Source organism: Saccopteryx leptura, chromosome 2, assembly GCF_036850995.1.
Source record: "Saccopteryx leptura isolate mSacLep1 chromosome 2, mSacLep1_pri_phased_curated, whole genome shotgun sequence".
Classification (NCBI taxonomy): Eukaryota; Metazoa; Chordata; class Mammalia; order Chiroptera; family Emballonuridae; genus Saccopteryx; species Saccopteryx leptura.
In genome coordinates, this window is record NC_089504.1 from 110,813,574 (window position 1) to 110,830,603 (window position 17,030).

The following is a 17,030-nucleotide window of genomic DNA, read 5'->3' on the forward strand; positions in this document are numbered from 1 at the left end:
CCTTTATGGAAAAAAGATAAGAGTACTTCTTTCAACCCAAGAAAAGGAAGAAGGAAAGGGCAGATCCAACAGAAAATCCTCCCCTTAAATACACATAAAATGTAAAAAGTTGGAAAGTTAAAAGGAATATCCCATCTGGAGACAACTTTTGTTCTTGAACTTACATTGGCATCAAGCCTCATTCACAGCTCAATAACTATTTGTTGGGATGAGTGGATGAAAGAAGGAAAAAATGCTTAACTTCCCAGCACCCTGGAGGTGGTTTCTCTTGCCTCACACTGGGCTTCCTTTACTTTTACACTCATTTCATTCCCTGAGAGCAACTAATGCTGGACCGGCTACACAACATGACAGAGCCCCTTAGGCAAACTTTCGTAGTGAAATCTCAGATCTGCTGAGGTCAGAGAGTAAATAGCTATAAAGGGCCCTTTCAAAATGAACATTTCCCTCCTACATGAAGCTGGGATTATGAAATCTAACCAACTTTATCATCGCACTTAACATTTTTCAAATGGAGGTAGAAAACCCCAACACTACTTGTAAGAGTTCCCCTCATATGTAAACATTGTTCAAAGGCCTTAAAAAACAACTTTCTGCCCACATAGACCTATTTCTTTTTTTTATTTTAAATGATACTAGTTTGTTGCCAGTGTGGGAGTTCAAACACATGACTTGTTCTGTCCCCAGGGAAAGTGACTTGGTTTTAGCTTGCCTTCAAGTGTTTGCAATGTCATGTTCAACGACAGGTTTGAAAAGGAGAGCAATCTCATAGAACACAGAGCTTCAAAGGATGGAGACGGGCCTGTGAGCATTCATTCTGTCTCTTTTTATGTAAATGTCAAACTTCTTTTTTGCTTTACCAATGAGATGCCCTCAGCAGAATAAAATTTAAATTTGGAAATAATAGAGCTTGATATTGAATCCGTCAGTGATTCATTCAAGAGAAATATACCGGTTTACCTAAAGCAGCCTAAGATGTATTAATTGTGGAATTGTGTTGGATTGTGAAATTGTGTTGAATGGGTTTTAAAGTTTCTAAAGTCTGGACACAATTTGAAGGGTGACATTTATAATCTACGTGTTGTTGTAAATCTAGCTTTGCATAACATTGGATGACAAAGTGATCTGCCACTTTGTTGGCAGGACATCTGCCAACTGGGTCCAACAGGGTCTTCTTAGAAAGGGCGTTACCGCCCCAGTGAAGGAGGCAGGAGGACTCGGGGTCATTTGAAGCATCTGTGTACAAGCCTGCGCCTATCTCCTCTGAAGCTGGCCTGCTGGTGATCACCTGGGGAGTGAGGAAGCGGATGTTAACAATAGATGGTCCTTCCAAATCACTGTGTTTATTTTGAGAAGAAAGATAAAGTGATTTTGTTACATTCCACTGTTGGCTTTCTGCTTAGTTTCAGAATATGCAAATGCCAGCTTCTGAAAAACAAGTATCACCATGCACCAAATACTTTAATATCACATTCATGAACTTAAGTGTGGTCATAATTTGTGTAAATATGTCTCTTAAATGATTTGGGGAGATGTGATTTATTTTTCAGATTTTAAAATGCATTCCATTTCAAATAAAGTATCAACTGAGATGACCAATCTGTGGACCTTTTGAAGGCTTTGTTCAGGGAGCATGGACACTCCACATTCCTGTGGGAGAAAGGTCCTAATGGACGGTCTGTTGTGAAGCCCATCACCATTTTGGAAAGAAAAAGACCATTTTTTTTTTTTTTTTCATTTTTCTGAAGCTGGAAATGGGGAGGCAGTCAGATAAACTCCCGCATGCGCCTGACTGGGATCCACCCGGCATGCCTACCAGGGGGCGATGCTCTGCCCCTCTGGGGCATCGCTCTGTTGCATCCAGAGCCATTCTAGCACCTGAGGCAGAGGCCACAGAGCCATCCTCAGCGCCCGGGGCCATCTTTGCTCCAATGGAGCCTTGGCTGCGGGAGGGGAAGAGAGAGACAGAGAGGAAGGAGGGGGAGGGGTAGAGAAGCAGATGGGCGCTTCTCCTGTGTGCCCTGGCCAGGAATCGAACCCCGGACTCCTGCACGCCAGGCCAACACTCTACCGCTGAGCCAACTGGCCAGGGCTGAAAAAGACCACTTTTGAGGTTGGAAATTTACTTTTAAAAACACTACCCTTGCCTTAGCTGTCCTGAAGTTCAGAGGTTGCCAGTTCAATCCCCAGTCAGGGCTTAATGTTCCTGTCTCTCTCTCTCTCTCTTCCTTCCTCTCTCTAAAATCAATAAAATAAGCATTAAAAAAAACAGACAAAAATATTACCTGGGCATTTTGAATATAGCATATAAAAATTCACTCAGATCCTTCGGTGAAATAATTCAGAATGCTAATGAACTTGAGTTGAATTTTTCATAATGCCCCAGAGGAGGAGAAGCAGGTTCCTAGCAACTGATTCAAAGGCAATTCCTTCTCAGGTCCCAGGGACATCTTAGTCTCTCTGGGTCTCTGAGAGGATAAAGCCTTGGCCAGTGGTGGGATTCAAATAATTTAACAGCCGGTTCTCTGCCCTAATGACCGTTTTAAATATAAATGATGTATCAAAAGGTAGTTCATTATTTTGTGCATTTAATACTTAAATAAGAACAATAAAAGAGGTACACAAAACTAGACTGTTATGAAAAAGTTTTTTAAAATATTAATGAAAATATTAAATAATACCTGACAAAAAACAATAAAACTGTTATTGAAGATATTTCCATATTTCTTCTTGATTGGCGTCCTCACTTACTATTTTCTTCGCTTTTATCCGAGCTTCATCAGCTGTGTGATTTATCCTTCACCATATTTCACTGTAGGAGTAGGATCCCATTCCTTTAGAGGCAGGCCGATTAGACTGATAGTCATTGTGTTTGATATATTAGAAACAGGTGACTTCTCTTCTCCGAACATATTATGTTCATCTTTGAAAAACCTCAACTTAGAATCCCAATTACAAGTGCCATTTTAACAACTGGTTCACCAAACTCAACAAAAAATGAGGTATCGGTTCTGCCGAACCAGTGCAAACCAGCTGAATCCCGCTACTGGCCTTGGCTCTAAGAGAATCATTCTTCAAACAGGGGTCTGTATGGCTTCCTGTTTCATGTTAAGAGTGAAGAGAGACTTGATTCTTTAAAGGAAAATAGCATAACTTTACTCTTATAATCCTCATTGGCATTTCAAATCTTTGAATCTCAAGATTTTAAAATAGAAAGTTTGAAGGCATTTTTTTTTACCCCTTAGCATAGTTTTACATTGACAATTTTATTACTTTACTGTTTTAAGCAGGATTTTTTTTTTTTGAAGAAGTGAAATCTGAAAAGACAAATTACTGCCATTGCAAGGAGACTTCAGGGGGACTGTGTAAAATAAAGGTATGCAGTAGGTGACAAAGCCTGGTTGGTAACAGCCAGCCATTAGTACATGGGTTCATATCCCAGGTCTGCAGCTTACTAGCCATGTAGAGCTCGAGTTATGTAGCCTCATGGAAACTCAATTTCCTTCTCCATAACATCTAGTTAATAAAGGTATTTACCTTAAGGTTATTGAGATGATTTAATAAGTTAGGACATATAAGAGTACTTAGAAGTTCCCTGTATTTTAGAACACATAAACTGGCTTGGAATCATAGCCATATGAGTATATCATATATGGTGTTTCAAAGCCATGAATTATATTTTTCTGAGATCTCAGCACTTCTTTTAAATGGTAAGAACACCATGTAACAATCTTTGCTTTTAACTTTGAAAAAAGAGATAAGACATTATTTATAGCACTTCTGTTTTCATTTGCTTATTATTTTCTAGTCTGGGTTCATATACATATGTATTTTGAGTTATAATAAAACAATCAAAATACTAATTTGATTGTTTGATATTTTGATTGTTTCATTATAACTTTATATATATGTAAATGTATGTAGCATAGAGAGAGAGAGAAGGCACTCTGTCCCCCCTATGTAAGTGTTGGTGGCAGTCAGGTTCTTGGTGAGTCCTTTTCTCAAAACTGTCCTCAGCCTTGTCTCAGAGAGAACCGCATTGTTTTAGGACACACCCCCTGCAGGTAACACACATCCAATGAACGGGTGAATAAAGACCAGGCCCTGTTGTCTCAACCAGGACAACTGTAAAGGGCCTCCCCACTCCAGAGTTCCCGCTGGAACTGGAACTGGCAGAGGCCTGGTTCAATAACGAGAGGGCAGTTCAACTCTTCCTCTGCCCAGGTCTGTTCTCCTTGCTTCCGGACAGGGGAGGTTCTCAAAAACACTGCTCTTTCTCCTTTTTCCCACCCAAACCTCTTGCAGTCAAATCTCAGAGGCTCAGAACCTGTTTCTCAGGGAATCTTGTGTATGACTGTTGGAAAAATATGTTTCCAAAGGAAAGCATATTTCTGTAGGAAGGTGTTGTTGGAAGGAAGAATTAAAGCACAATGGTTAAGTCTTTGCTTAGAGTATGGCTTTCAACCTGGAGCAATTTTTTCCCTCTGGAGACATTTGACACGTTGGAGACAGTTTTCATTTTTACAACTGGTGATACAGGTCAGAGATGCACCTAAATATCCTCCAATGCACAGGACAGTCCCCTCCAACAAAGAATTATCCAGTCTAACATGTCAACAGTGCTAAGTCTGAGAAACCCTGCTTAGAGTCAGGTACTCTTGTTCTTTAGGGCCGAGTTCTCTTGGCCAAGTGATTTAATTTATTTTAGCCTCAGTTTCCACATGCAATATGCAGACAGTAATCACACCTGTCTCATGGAGCTGTGAACCCCAAATCAGATAGTTCATATAAAGGGCTGTTGCTCTTCCTGTCACAAAGTAAGCATTTAATACATGGTACCTATCATCTTCGTTATTACTCTCTAATGTCATAATTTTACTGACACCATAATATCCTACTGAACTGATGTGTTATTTCATTCATTTTCTATTGTCACCTAGTGAGTTTGTGTTTATGCTGTTATCAATACTGCTACAATAATTACCTTCATACATAGACTTGGATTCTATTTCTGACTTGGATTAATCTGGTGGCATTAGGCAGTTCATTTAATCTCTCTGGGCCTTAATCTGCTCAGTTGTAAGTGGAAATAATAGGCCTGCCCTTGAGGAGTTATTATGGATATGTTATGAAGTAGCATGAAACTTACATATATGAAAGTCTCAGAGTGACTATTTAACCAATTTATTTGTAGTAAATGAAAATATTATTATCTAGAGAACATTATAAATTATATTTCTATTATATCTATATGAATATTATGTGTGCATGTAATACACATGATGTGTATTTTATTCCAAACAATTTAGATTTAACAACAGGATATTATTACAACTAAAAGTAGCATTAAGTAATCCCTACTTTTTTTGTAGCACTTGAGCTAACCTCAGATTAAAGTGGAAGGAATCATAGGAACACAACATTGCAACTGTCCAGAATTATTGACACAGAAAAACCTGAATAATCAACTCACTGATCGTGTGAATCTATTTATCAAGCTGTTCTTTGCTTTGTTTCTTTCTCAAAGATCTTGTTGGAAACCCTCACCACACAGAAAGGCAAATGCTATAAGGTGGGTGTTCTAGGGCCCTGGCCTTACCTGCCTACAAAGTGAGTCTGGCATCAGAGATGGTGTCAGTGGGGCCAGAGGAGTTCAGAGATTTGCCTGACCGGGAGTGAACTGATGATGTAGACAGGTCTCCTGGGTCTGAGAGCTATTCTGAATCTGATTTTATGTTCTATCTTGGAGGAATTTTTATAACGTGAGGACAGAGAGGACCCTGTGCTACACCTGTATGCAGACTTGGAATTAACTGCTGAGATGTGGTAGATGTGGGAGTGGCTAGTTCCCTGCCCAGGCATTAACCTGAAGCATCTGATGTTTTAGTTCAACTCTGGAAATGAAAACTTGAAAAAGTAGTCGATGTGGTCATGTTGTAGACTCTCTAAACCTGCCAGAGTTCGTTCTAACTGAATGAGCAAACATGTACCGCAGGCCCTTAAGACCAGACATCCTGGGCTTCCCAAATAACTGACGGAGTATTCAACTATTGTACAGAAAGAAATAGGAAATGACTCTTGAGGTCTTTCAAAGTTTTAATTATGTCCCTGTCCTGCACTGGTTTTCTCTTAAAGCTAATAGCTCATATACAGTTCAGTTCCTGCTAAGCCAACAGTCCAGTTATTTTACAAGTATTTTGTACTTGGCTGCAGGAAATTGTACCGAGCGGTGGGGCTTACTTACTCCCTCAGGGCTGACTCACCATCTCAAAAGAGCAGCCTGGCTTTGTGACTAATCACAGTCAAAGAAGCCAAACTTGAAATCGTTTTAGGCATATTCTCTTTCTACTATTTAGCTGCTGAAGAAATGTTTATTTCTATAAAGCTTGGCCACAGTTTGTAAACATAGACCTGCCTTTAATGATCCCTCCAAGTAACCCTGAATACATACATTTGTGTGTGTGTGTATGTGTGTATTTATATATTCACTTCTCTTGCTAGTAAATTTTATAGCTCATGAAGGTGAGGTAGCTAGTCCTTTGCTGCAGAACCTGACATCTGAAGGTTTTGAAAGTACTGGGCAGAGCTGGCTTCCCCAGAGCCTCGAGCATCTGCTTTGACAGTTCAGCCCAGGCTGCCTAAAACCCTTTGACAAAGCATTGTCTGTGATGGTGCCAGGTCCCTTTGTCATTGCCTGTTGCCCTGTTTCAATACCGCCACTGGAGGGAATGGCCCCATTCTCAGAGAGAGAATGAAATAGTAACTTACTCTCTCAGTTTCTGACAGCAAAGAAGACACCGGAGGTAGCTGTCAGTATATGAGTTGTGGTTGCCAGTGTGAGGGTGAATCTGATCCCTGCCACAGTGCGCTGGTTCGCAATAGAATAATAGTAATTATTGCCAGAGGTTTGAATTAAATTCCTCGTGCCTGTAAAAAGTGCCAGGTAGCTACTAGAAAACCTGAGCAGCTTGCCGGTCCTACCCCTGGTCAGGGCATATGCAGCAACAGGAAAAAAAGAAACCCTGAGCTGCGCGGCTGTCTCCAGCGGGGGCCCTGGTTTTATTGGCCTTCTATAAAATGGCAAGCAATAGTACCTCTCTACTGTCTGTATAAATGGTGAGATTGAGACCAGAGCAATAGTACCTCTCTACTGTCTGTATAAATGGTGAGATTGAGACCAGAGCAATAGTACCTCTCTACTGGCTGTATAAATGGTGAGATTGAGACCAGAGCAATAGTACCTCTCTACTGTCTGTATAAATGGTGAGATTGAGACCAGAGCAATAGTACCTCTCTACTGTCTGTATAAATGGTGAGATTGAGACCAGAGCAATAGTACCTCTCTACTGGCTGTATAAATGGTGAGATTGAGACCAGAGCAATAGTACCTCTCTACTGTCTGTATAAATGGTGAGATTGAGACCAGAGCAATAGTACCTCTCTACTGGCTGTATAAATGGTGAGATTGAGACCAGAGCAATAGTACCTCTCTACTGGCTGTATAAATGGTGAGACTGAGACCAGAGCAATAGTACCTCTCTACTGTCTGTATAAATGGTGAGATTGAGACCAGAGCAATAGTACCTCTCTACTGTCTGTATAAATGGTGAGATTGAGACCAGAGCAATAGTACCTCTCTACTGGCTGTATAAATGGTGAGATTGAGACCAGAGCAATAGTACCTCTCTACTGGCTGTATAAATGGTGAGATTGAGACCAGAGCAATAGTACCTCTCTACTGTCTGTATAAATGGTGAGATTGAGACCAGAGCAATAGTACCTCTCTACTGTCTGTATAAATGGTGAGATTGAGACCAGAGCAATAGTACCTCTCTACTGGCTGTATAAATGGTGAGATTGAGACCAGAGCAATAGTACCTCTCTACTGGCTGTATAAATGGTGAGATTGAGACCAGAGCAATAGTACCTCTCTACTGGCTGTATAAATGGTGAGACTGAGACCAGAGCAATAGTACCTCTCTACTGTCTGTATAAATGGTGAGATTGAGACCAGAGCAATAGTACCTCTCTACTGTCTGTATAAATGGTGAGATTGAGACCAGAGCAATAGTACCTCTCTACTGGCTGTATAAATGGTGAGATTGAGACCAGAGCAATAGTACCTCTCTACTGGCTGTATAAATGGTGAGATTGAGACCAGAGCAATAGTACCTCTCTACTGTCTGTATAAATGGTGAGATTGAGACCAGAGCAATAGTACCTCTCTACTGTCTGTATAAATGGTGAGATTGAGACCAGAGCAATAGTACCTCTCTACTGGCTGTATAAATGGTGAGATTGAGACCAGAGCAATAGTACCTCTCTACTGTCTGTATAAATGGTGAGATTGAGACCAGAGCAATAGTACCTCTCTACTGGCTGTATAAATGGTGAGATTGAGACCAGAGCTGAAAATAAAATTTTAGGAGTTAAGAAAAAATTTCATTCATTCTTTCTCTTTTTGCAGAAGAAGAAAATGAACCCAGGAGGGGCTGGTGAGCTGCCCATGGTCACAGCCAATTAGTCCAAGACAGGATTGTAAACCAAACGCAGGTCCCTTGATTATTAATTAGTGCTCTTTCCATTGTACCTCTACTTTGTACAACCTGGAAGATAATTTAAGTAAATTCAAGGTGTTGTCATTCTTGCAAATAATCATTTAAAGCTTTTAGACATCACACCCCCTACAGAAAAAAAATATAAATTTTAATTTAAGTTACATAAACTGTCTTAAGGGTGTTATAAATATTAAAAACAAACTTTAACTCTACAGTTTTCAAAATTGAGTTCTGACATAGACCCTCCAAATATTATCTATGTGGCTTAACAAAAAACCTTAAGCATCCTGGCTGGGTAGCTAAGTAGGTTACAGCATTGTCAGGGTACATACAAGAATCAACAATGAATGCATGAACAAATGGAACAATAAATCAATGTTTCTTTCTCTCTCTTTCTCTCTCTGTCTCTCCCCACTTCTCTCTCTAAAAATCAATTTTTAAAAAGCCTTAAGCAAGGGGAAAATTCACAAAAGAAAGCAGATGAATACTTTGAAACAAGCATATTTTAAAATATAGTTCTTACAATATATTCTTTTTCAAACATTAATTGAAAGTTATTTATTTAGAAACTGAGTTAAAAAGCTGTTTGGAATTTATCACATGACTCCTAAAATATCCATGGAATGTTTCCAGTGTTACTGGCTGACTCCCTCACCCCCACCCCAAGGTCTTAGAATTATCTCTGGAGCTGAAAAATGTTGAAGTGATTTGAATGTTTATACAGTTGCTTAAGGAGGTAGCTGACTGGCTTTTCTCACCTCTCTGTGTAGGTGTCGGGAGAAATATTCCCCCGAAGAGGGTGTGTCGAGGGTAGTGCATCCCGAGCAAACAGAAAATCCAAAAGGCGGGGTGGTCAAATCTGTTGCTTCCCTTCCAGGGAGCTAAGTGAATGCAATCCACAAAGCTCAAAATTCAATCAGAAATAGCAGTTTATAACCTACCTAGGGCATTCAATACCCAAAGTTAGGTAATGTGGAGATTTCAGGACTCATGCCTTTTAATGAGAGGATGGAGGAGAGCCGAGAGGAGAGGGATCCTTAGTAAGTACATGTACTCCAGCATCCAGTGAACAGGTTTTTAATTCAAAATTATGTATGCCCCTGGGTGACGCCATTATTTCCTCTTACATAAAATGACCTTTTACAGGGCTTCATTCATAGCACTTGGCTCCCTCCGGAGTCACAGCACTTGTCACAAGGCAGCGGGTTGCCTGCTTGTTCTTCTGCGAGTGATGACTGGGAGTGCTTGATAGGGGGTGATGCTGACAGCCTCTCTCCGACAGCAGATTGTCAGCATTCTTGACCCGGGCACTCGGAGAGCCTGGGAAAACACTTTGATTTCAATGTGGCTTTAAACAACAATACGCAGTGGAACCAAGTGACTGCGTAAAATAGGTTCACAAGAGCAGCTCCTGTGGGATTGGCTGCTTCTCGGGGCCCCTAAACAAATTTATGACAACGTCCGTGTGCTAAGCAAGGTATCCCTCTTATTTGAATGCATTTAACTTGACATACAAAATGAATATTCTCACTTCAAACTTATTGCACAGAAATTAACAAATAGAACACGGATGAGAGACAAAGTGTTGTGAATTAGACATATGGTAAGAATCAGGTATGAAATACAAGGGTGTGAGTTTTGAAGGTGGACAAGGTGATTCCATCCTGATAGGCACAGTGTGTGTCTGTGGGTGGGCAGTCCAGGCAGGTCTTCAAAGTGAAGAGAACTTGAAAAAAAAAAAGGGAAAAGAAAAATAGGGGCTGAGGGTCCTGGCAGGGTGCCTCAGTTGGTTTGAGCGTTGTCCTGACACACCAAGGTTGTGGGTTTGATCCCAGATCAGGACACACACAAGAATCAACCAATGAGTGCATAAATGAGTGGAACAATAAATCGATGTTCCCTTCCTCTTTTCATCTAAATTCAATAAATAAGCTTTAAAAAAAAAGTAAGGGAAGAGTGGGAGGAAGGAAGTGATTTCTATAAAGACTTCCTCAATTCACACTCATTTGGTTTGTTTCTAACTAGTGATTAAGAACACTTTTTTTTTCAAATGGAGATTATTTTAGAGCAACAGGGAAATAAATAATTAAGCATTTTTCTCTCTTTAAGACTTTGTTTACCCTCTAAATGAGTCTTTGAAAAAGGAAATAAACAGAATAAAGCAAAACTGTAAATTTTCTGTAGGCTCAAATCTCTTGAGAAACATTTACAGTAACTAGGCTTCCATTTAAAAACTGACTTTCATTAGAATATTTCCATCTAGATTCTAACTCCACAAAAAGTAGTGGAGGTAACCATAGGTCTCCACAAGACTGATAATAGAGACTAATTCAGGCAAGGTCCAGAAACCGCTGAGCCTGGTACCTAGTTTACAATCAGTGTTCAGTGAGGATAGGCATAATAATGAAACAGGCAGCCAGAGGTTGGTAATGGGGTGTGGCAGATAGTTTTGAGGCACTGTGGCCAAACTTTTCATGTTTTTTTAAAACATTTTTCTCTGTAAAAAAAAAAGATAATGCTTTATTAACAATTTACCTTAACAAAACTCATTGCTAATTCACATATATAAAACAATAAATACTTTAAAACAAGAATTAAGAAATGCAGACACCTATGTAAAAATTATAAGGTATTTCCTGCTGAGGAAGAAAGAAGGACGTAGCCACTAAGTGTGGGCAAGCAAAAGCTTTATTTAGAGTGCCTTCCGGGCAAGGTTCACTGGTCCGCAAGACAAGGGCCAGGGAAGTCGTGCAGATTCCCTGGGGGGGGGGGTAATTTATAGTGTTGGTAGGGTGGTCAGGTTGATATGTCGTGGCAAAATTTCATTGGCTGACAGATTTTTTCAAAATGGTCCTGGGCCATTTCTTTTGGAGGTCATGGATGTGGGTGGTTTCGGCCAAAGTCCCCAGTCCTGGTTCCTCATGTGACCTTCCCCCATTGCCAACCGACCTCACATTCCAACCTTTTATGTTAAATAGGGGCACCGCTATTTGTCTGGCTACTTCCTGCTGGTTAGGGGTGTCGTGGAGAAGGGAAGTCGGAAGGTGGTGGCTCTGAGGGGAGTTGCGTATATAGGCGTAGGAGCATCTGGTTGACCATGACTCGAGAAACCTCGCAGATGCAGTCCCGTAAGAATCTAAGAAAAAGGAGGAGCAAGTATGAGTAATATGTTGATAATTAGAAGAGAATCTAGGATAGGGGTTGTTAAGCCTAATCCGGAGGGACCCAAAACATTGAAGACACGAACAAAGTCTGTCGATTACACATCAAAGCTTTATTGTCTAGCTTGGCCAAGTAGTGGCAACTCCGACAGAGGTCTGAGAGAGAGCATGCCGGCCCTTTGTTCTACCTAGTTTTTATAGTTTTGTAAGTGGGAAGTACAGAAGCAAAAATTGTAATTAGGAGCCCTTTACCACTATTGGTTATAGTCATATGTCCTTTAACATGATAGGACCATGTTCAATTTGCAAGCCATATATCATTTTGGAGAAAACAAAATTTACAAGTCAACACTATGGTAGAAAGATGTCTCTTTACATATTAAAAGGCATTCCTATATTTTCTAATGTTTATTCACCATCTCTTTGTCCAGAATCACACACATTAACTACATGCATTTATATGGGAGAGGTAGTTTCCGTGGGGACAAATGCCCACAAATGGCTCATTACTATAAGAAAAGGTTTATTTTGGCTTTTCTCTCCCTGTACCTGGCTAGCCATTCACCCCTTTCCCCACAGGCATGGTGGAATGTCTGGGAATCCATGTTTTCCTCCCCTTTGCATTTACAATACAATGCCAAGGGCCATCCTGGTCATGCCAATCACACAGTACAGAGACTATTTCTCACAATTTCTCTGCACACCTTAACCCAAATTAATAAAATGTTCTTCAAGTCTCCCAAAATATTAATATAATTCTGTAGCTTTTGGTACTTTACAACACCTGCGGGTGAGGTGACGCAGTGGCTCCTCAGGGTAACTCAGGTGAGGATGGGTGACTGCCACCAGGAGTTAATCGGGTTTAGAAAGAGAGATCCTTGCACAGTTTCTCTTGCAGCTGGTTGAGGATATTGATGTTTTCTTCCATCAGGCCAGTCTCATTGATATAGTAACAGCCTTGCTCCCTGCTTTAACTCACTCTGGCAGCAGGTTCCCAGTGGGAGGGACAGGAGTAACAGGAGGATCTGCAGGGCCTAACCTTTTGGTGAGCCAGAGATGAGTGGGGCCCAGTGGTTCCGACTGCCAGCGGTCCTGCGTGGGGGCAAGCTTGAGGCAATAAGCATGGTACCAAGGTGTTTGCCCTAGGAGCTTGGTTGCAGTAGGAGTAGTCAATATTACCATATGGGGTCCCGTCCACCTGGGCTGTAGGGAGCCAGGCTGGAGCTCCCTCAGAAGAACCCTATCTCCTGGCTGGAAAGGGACTGTTGGGTGTGCTTCATCTTGACCCCCTATGGGAGGAAGGGTCCAGTCTGCGTGTTCCCTGAGAAGATGGAGAAGTAAAGACAGAAAGGGAAGGTATGTGGTAAGAGGAGGGGGGTTAATAGGTAAGTTGTGATTAATTAGGAATGGTCTACCATAAACCAGCTCAAAGAGGCTGAGTCCAGTGGGGTTTCGCAGGGTTGCTCTGATTCTGGTGAGTGCCAGGGGGAGGAAGTTTGGCCAGGAGAGTCTGGTCTTGATGCAAAGTTTGGTTAGCTGACCCATCAGGATGCTATTAGCCTTTTCCACCTTACCGAACAATTGAGGGTGATAGGGTATGTGGTAATGTTGAGAGAGGTGGCAACCTGCTGGACTATTTTGGCAGTGAAGGCTGAGCCGCTGACTGAATGGCAGTTGACAGTCCAAACCACAGGATGATGTTTTCAACGAGAATGGAGGCAATGGTGTCTGCCGTCTCTCGAGAGGTGGGAAAGGCTTTTATTCATATTGAAATGTATCAACAAAAGTGAAGAGATAACAGAGTTTTTTTGTGAGGGGACATGTGAGTTAAATCAATTTGCCAATCTCGGCCCATTAAGTGCCCCCTCAGTTGATGAGTGGGGAAGCGGAGCAGAGTCCCCCTGTTTTGGTGCCCTGGATGATGGATGAAGGCCACTATTTCAGGGGAGCAGGTTCCTGCATTATTGGGGTGAGGGTTTGAGCTTCACCTTTTTAGTTCTTAAGGCTTCTCCTGATGGCCCCTCTTCGACTGTGCCTGTCTTAGGTTGTCCCTGCTTTCAGGAATCTTACCCGTCTTTGACTAACCAGCCATCTTAGGGGCCATACAGAGTTATGTGATTGAGGGAGGAGCAATATCCCTTCTGAAATGCTTAGTTTTATTCATTTATTCATTCTTAGTAGCTGATGATGCTACCTTACAATACATTTTCTTTCTAATTTTTAGAGCTGATTGTTATGTAAAGGCTAAGTTGACTACCTCAGTATCTTCCTTGATTCTGGCTCAAAGAAATTGGTGGAAAATGTCTAAAATTTCCTTACTTGCTTGGGTGCTAGAATTTCACTTAAGCTAGGTAACCAGAAACATTTTCTTGTGGTTGTCTTAAATAAGGCAGCGTATATTTAGTACAGATTCTAACAGTCCTGTTAGGGTTTGAGGCTTCACTGGTAAAGGGAATTCTGAGTTTTCTAATTTCTATAGGTTACTTGGGAAAAAGGATTTAAATTATTTCTTAAACCAAGATTTCAACATCACAGGGCTATGAAATAGAAAATAAAAAAGAGAATTAACAAAAGGCTCTTGAAATAACAAATACATTTCTAACATAGAAAATACTTTTTACACAACAAGGGATCCTTGGCACAAAAAGGAAGTCTTTGGATTTGGCAGACTATACAATTCTATATGCCTTATCATTAGTACAATTTTAGTACAATTTACAATAAGAGGATTGTAAACTACTATCCTCAATGAACCACTGATTTACTGAGAAAAATAAGGAATGGTGAAAATGCACTCACTATTTTGTAACTAGCCAGCTGACAAAGAAGATGCTAACCATCCTCTTGGCCCACAGTGCTTTACACTATTAAGGCAATATAAGGGAATCGGTCAGGGTGCCTGGGGTCTCAGGTGCCAGAGGGGGAGCAGGCTCTGGGAGCTGTGAGAGGAGCCTGCCCCTTTTATTTTATTTTTTCTCTCTTTTTCTGCTGCTTTTTCATGCAGCCATTAGCAAAGCAATGGCTCCTCCCAAGCAGAAATGCAATCCTATCTGCCACCTGCAACCAACTGCCCTGCTTCGAGCAGCTGCTTAGTGCCATTTCCCAGAACAAAAGCAGCAAACCAAAAAAATACAAACTTCACAAATTCACCTTCCCAACAGTAGGCTGCTCTAGCCCACATGAGGTTTTCAATTTCCTTGTGGACACAGCAACCCCGCAATTCCCTGACAACCCTCTCTTACAATTTTCTACCATTATGGCTAAAGCAGTGGGTCTTCCCCATGAACCCCATACCTCCCACACCAGACAACAACCATGCCACATGAAAGAACTGGGGAAAGTAGGGGAAACTTGGAGGGGACCCAACACCCCCCTCGGCCCTGTCAGTCTTCAAGGTTCAGAACCTTAAAACTTCCCTTGGCTTTTGCCCTTTGGTTTTAAACCAGAAATTTCCAATTTTTTGCATGCAAGATCTTAATTCAGGCCTTAAAAACAGACACGTTTAGACATTAAACAAAGACTTTACTTACAATCACACAAATCAAGAAATTTAAATGAGCACGCTTTACTTATTCCAATTGAAATTATACCAGAGATTTTCCTGACAAACAAAGAGAACTTACAAAACAGACCATCTACTATTTACATCTACACTTGACTTTTAGACACACAGTTCAACAGACAAAGGAAGCAGTTCCCCATCAAGGGCCTCTCAGGTGCTCACAGGCCGCGTTCCTGGAATTTAGGCTCAGGAACCAGAGATCCTCATTCACACACCGATCACTCAGGGGTTTTAGACAGAAACATTAAAAGCAAAGAATGAGATCTCAGACAGCACAAAGGTGTCCCTGGAAGTCCGAGACAGGACTGATTAACTCAGTCCCTACTCAGGTCTCCTCCTGAGAGCACCACCAAATGTCCCCACTCAATAGTTTCAAATTGACTAGTCCCAAACAGAATTCAGCAAAGTAAGAGATCTGCCTTACTTACCTCTGGAGGTCAGAATTTACACTCCTTGATCTTTCTGCCGAATTATCGAATTTGGGGACCAGAGGTGTCTGCCGAAGAGCTGTTCGAACCCCACAGGAAAATGGGAACCCTGGAACATCGCAGGTGGTGCCTTTTCTTGAGATTCCAGTGGGGTCAGGCAACCCTCTGGAAAGACCAGCCGATTTGGGTGTCTCTATCTGGTGACGTAGAACACCGGCATTCTGGACAAGTTCCCAAATGTTATAAAGTAGTGTTCTGCAGGTTTACATAGAGATACCAAAGCAGGATACAGAAGAAGTTTTAGGAAGAGATTTGGACAGGACGTGCAGTAATGGCACTGCGCAAAGGGAAGAAAGAGAGTTCCGTAGGGGGGGTCGGTGAAGGGGGAAAGATCAGTAGCAGAGGGTTTAGCTGAGGTTTCTCTGGCTAAAAGGACCTGTGCTGTAGAGCAGGCAGCACAGAGATTAGGACAGGAGCGCATACACTAGAGGCCCTGAATGTAAGGGATCTCCGACCATTTCCCAGTTTTTTGCAATAGTTCTGTAAATCAGTAAGGGTGTTAAAATCGAAAGTCCCTTCAGGAGGTTTGATCATCCAGTGGATATTGTGGCCCAGCCACACTGGAGAAAAAAATCAGTTTCTTCTTCTTTAGGGAGGGATCAATGTTTGAGAGATTCTGGATAAGGCACCTCAGGGGTGTTTTTGAGCCAGGGTTAGATTCCTGTGCCCCCATAGCTACGCTCAGCCTCGGAGTGATCAGAGATGAGAATTGGCGTCCTGCAACTCAATCTCTGGCCGCTGGACGGTCAAGTAGACTCTCCATGGGCACACATGCACTTGGAAAGGGTAGGAGGTCCCTGACGCAGCTGCGATTACGGACAGTGAGTCTCGTAGGCAGAAAGAACTGAGGGGAGGCTAGAAGCAGGGGACTTACGCACTATGTGCTGAAGTGGGAGGGAGGTAGGAAGTCCTGGTCTTCCTCGGAAGGGAAGGGGAGAGGAGCGGTCCTCACGGACTTGAGCTCCTCCTGGGTTTCAGCACCAAATGTAAGGTATTCCCTGCTGAGGAAGAAAAAAGGCCATAACCACCAAGTGTGGGCAAGCAAAGGCTTTATTTAGAGCGCATCCCGGGTGAGGTTCACTGATCCGCAAGACAGGGGCCAGGGAAGTCACGCAGATTCCCTCGCCCAGGGGTAATTTATAGCATTGGTAGGGTGGTTGGGTTGATATGTTGTGGCAAAATTTCATTGGCTGACAGATTTTTTTCAAAATGCTCCTGGGCTGTTTCTTTTGGAGGTCATAGATGTGGTTGGTTTCATCCA

General features: G+C 41.9%; 1 long non-coding RNA gene across 1 annotated transcript; it reads right to left on the reverse strand.

The window, feature by feature from the left end:
- Positions 1 to 11,227: 11,227 nt before the first annotated feature.
- LOC136393082 (uncharacterized) lies at positions 11,228 to 12,876 on the reverse strand. Its single transcript, XR_010749031.1, has 2 exons — positions 12,504 to 12,876; positions 11,228 to 11,694 (listed from the first exon to the last, which is right to left on the reverse strand). It is a non-coding gene; the product is annotated as an uncharacterized lncRNA (long non-coding RNA).
- Between the last annotated feature and the right edge of the window lie 4,154 nt (positions 12,877 to 17,030).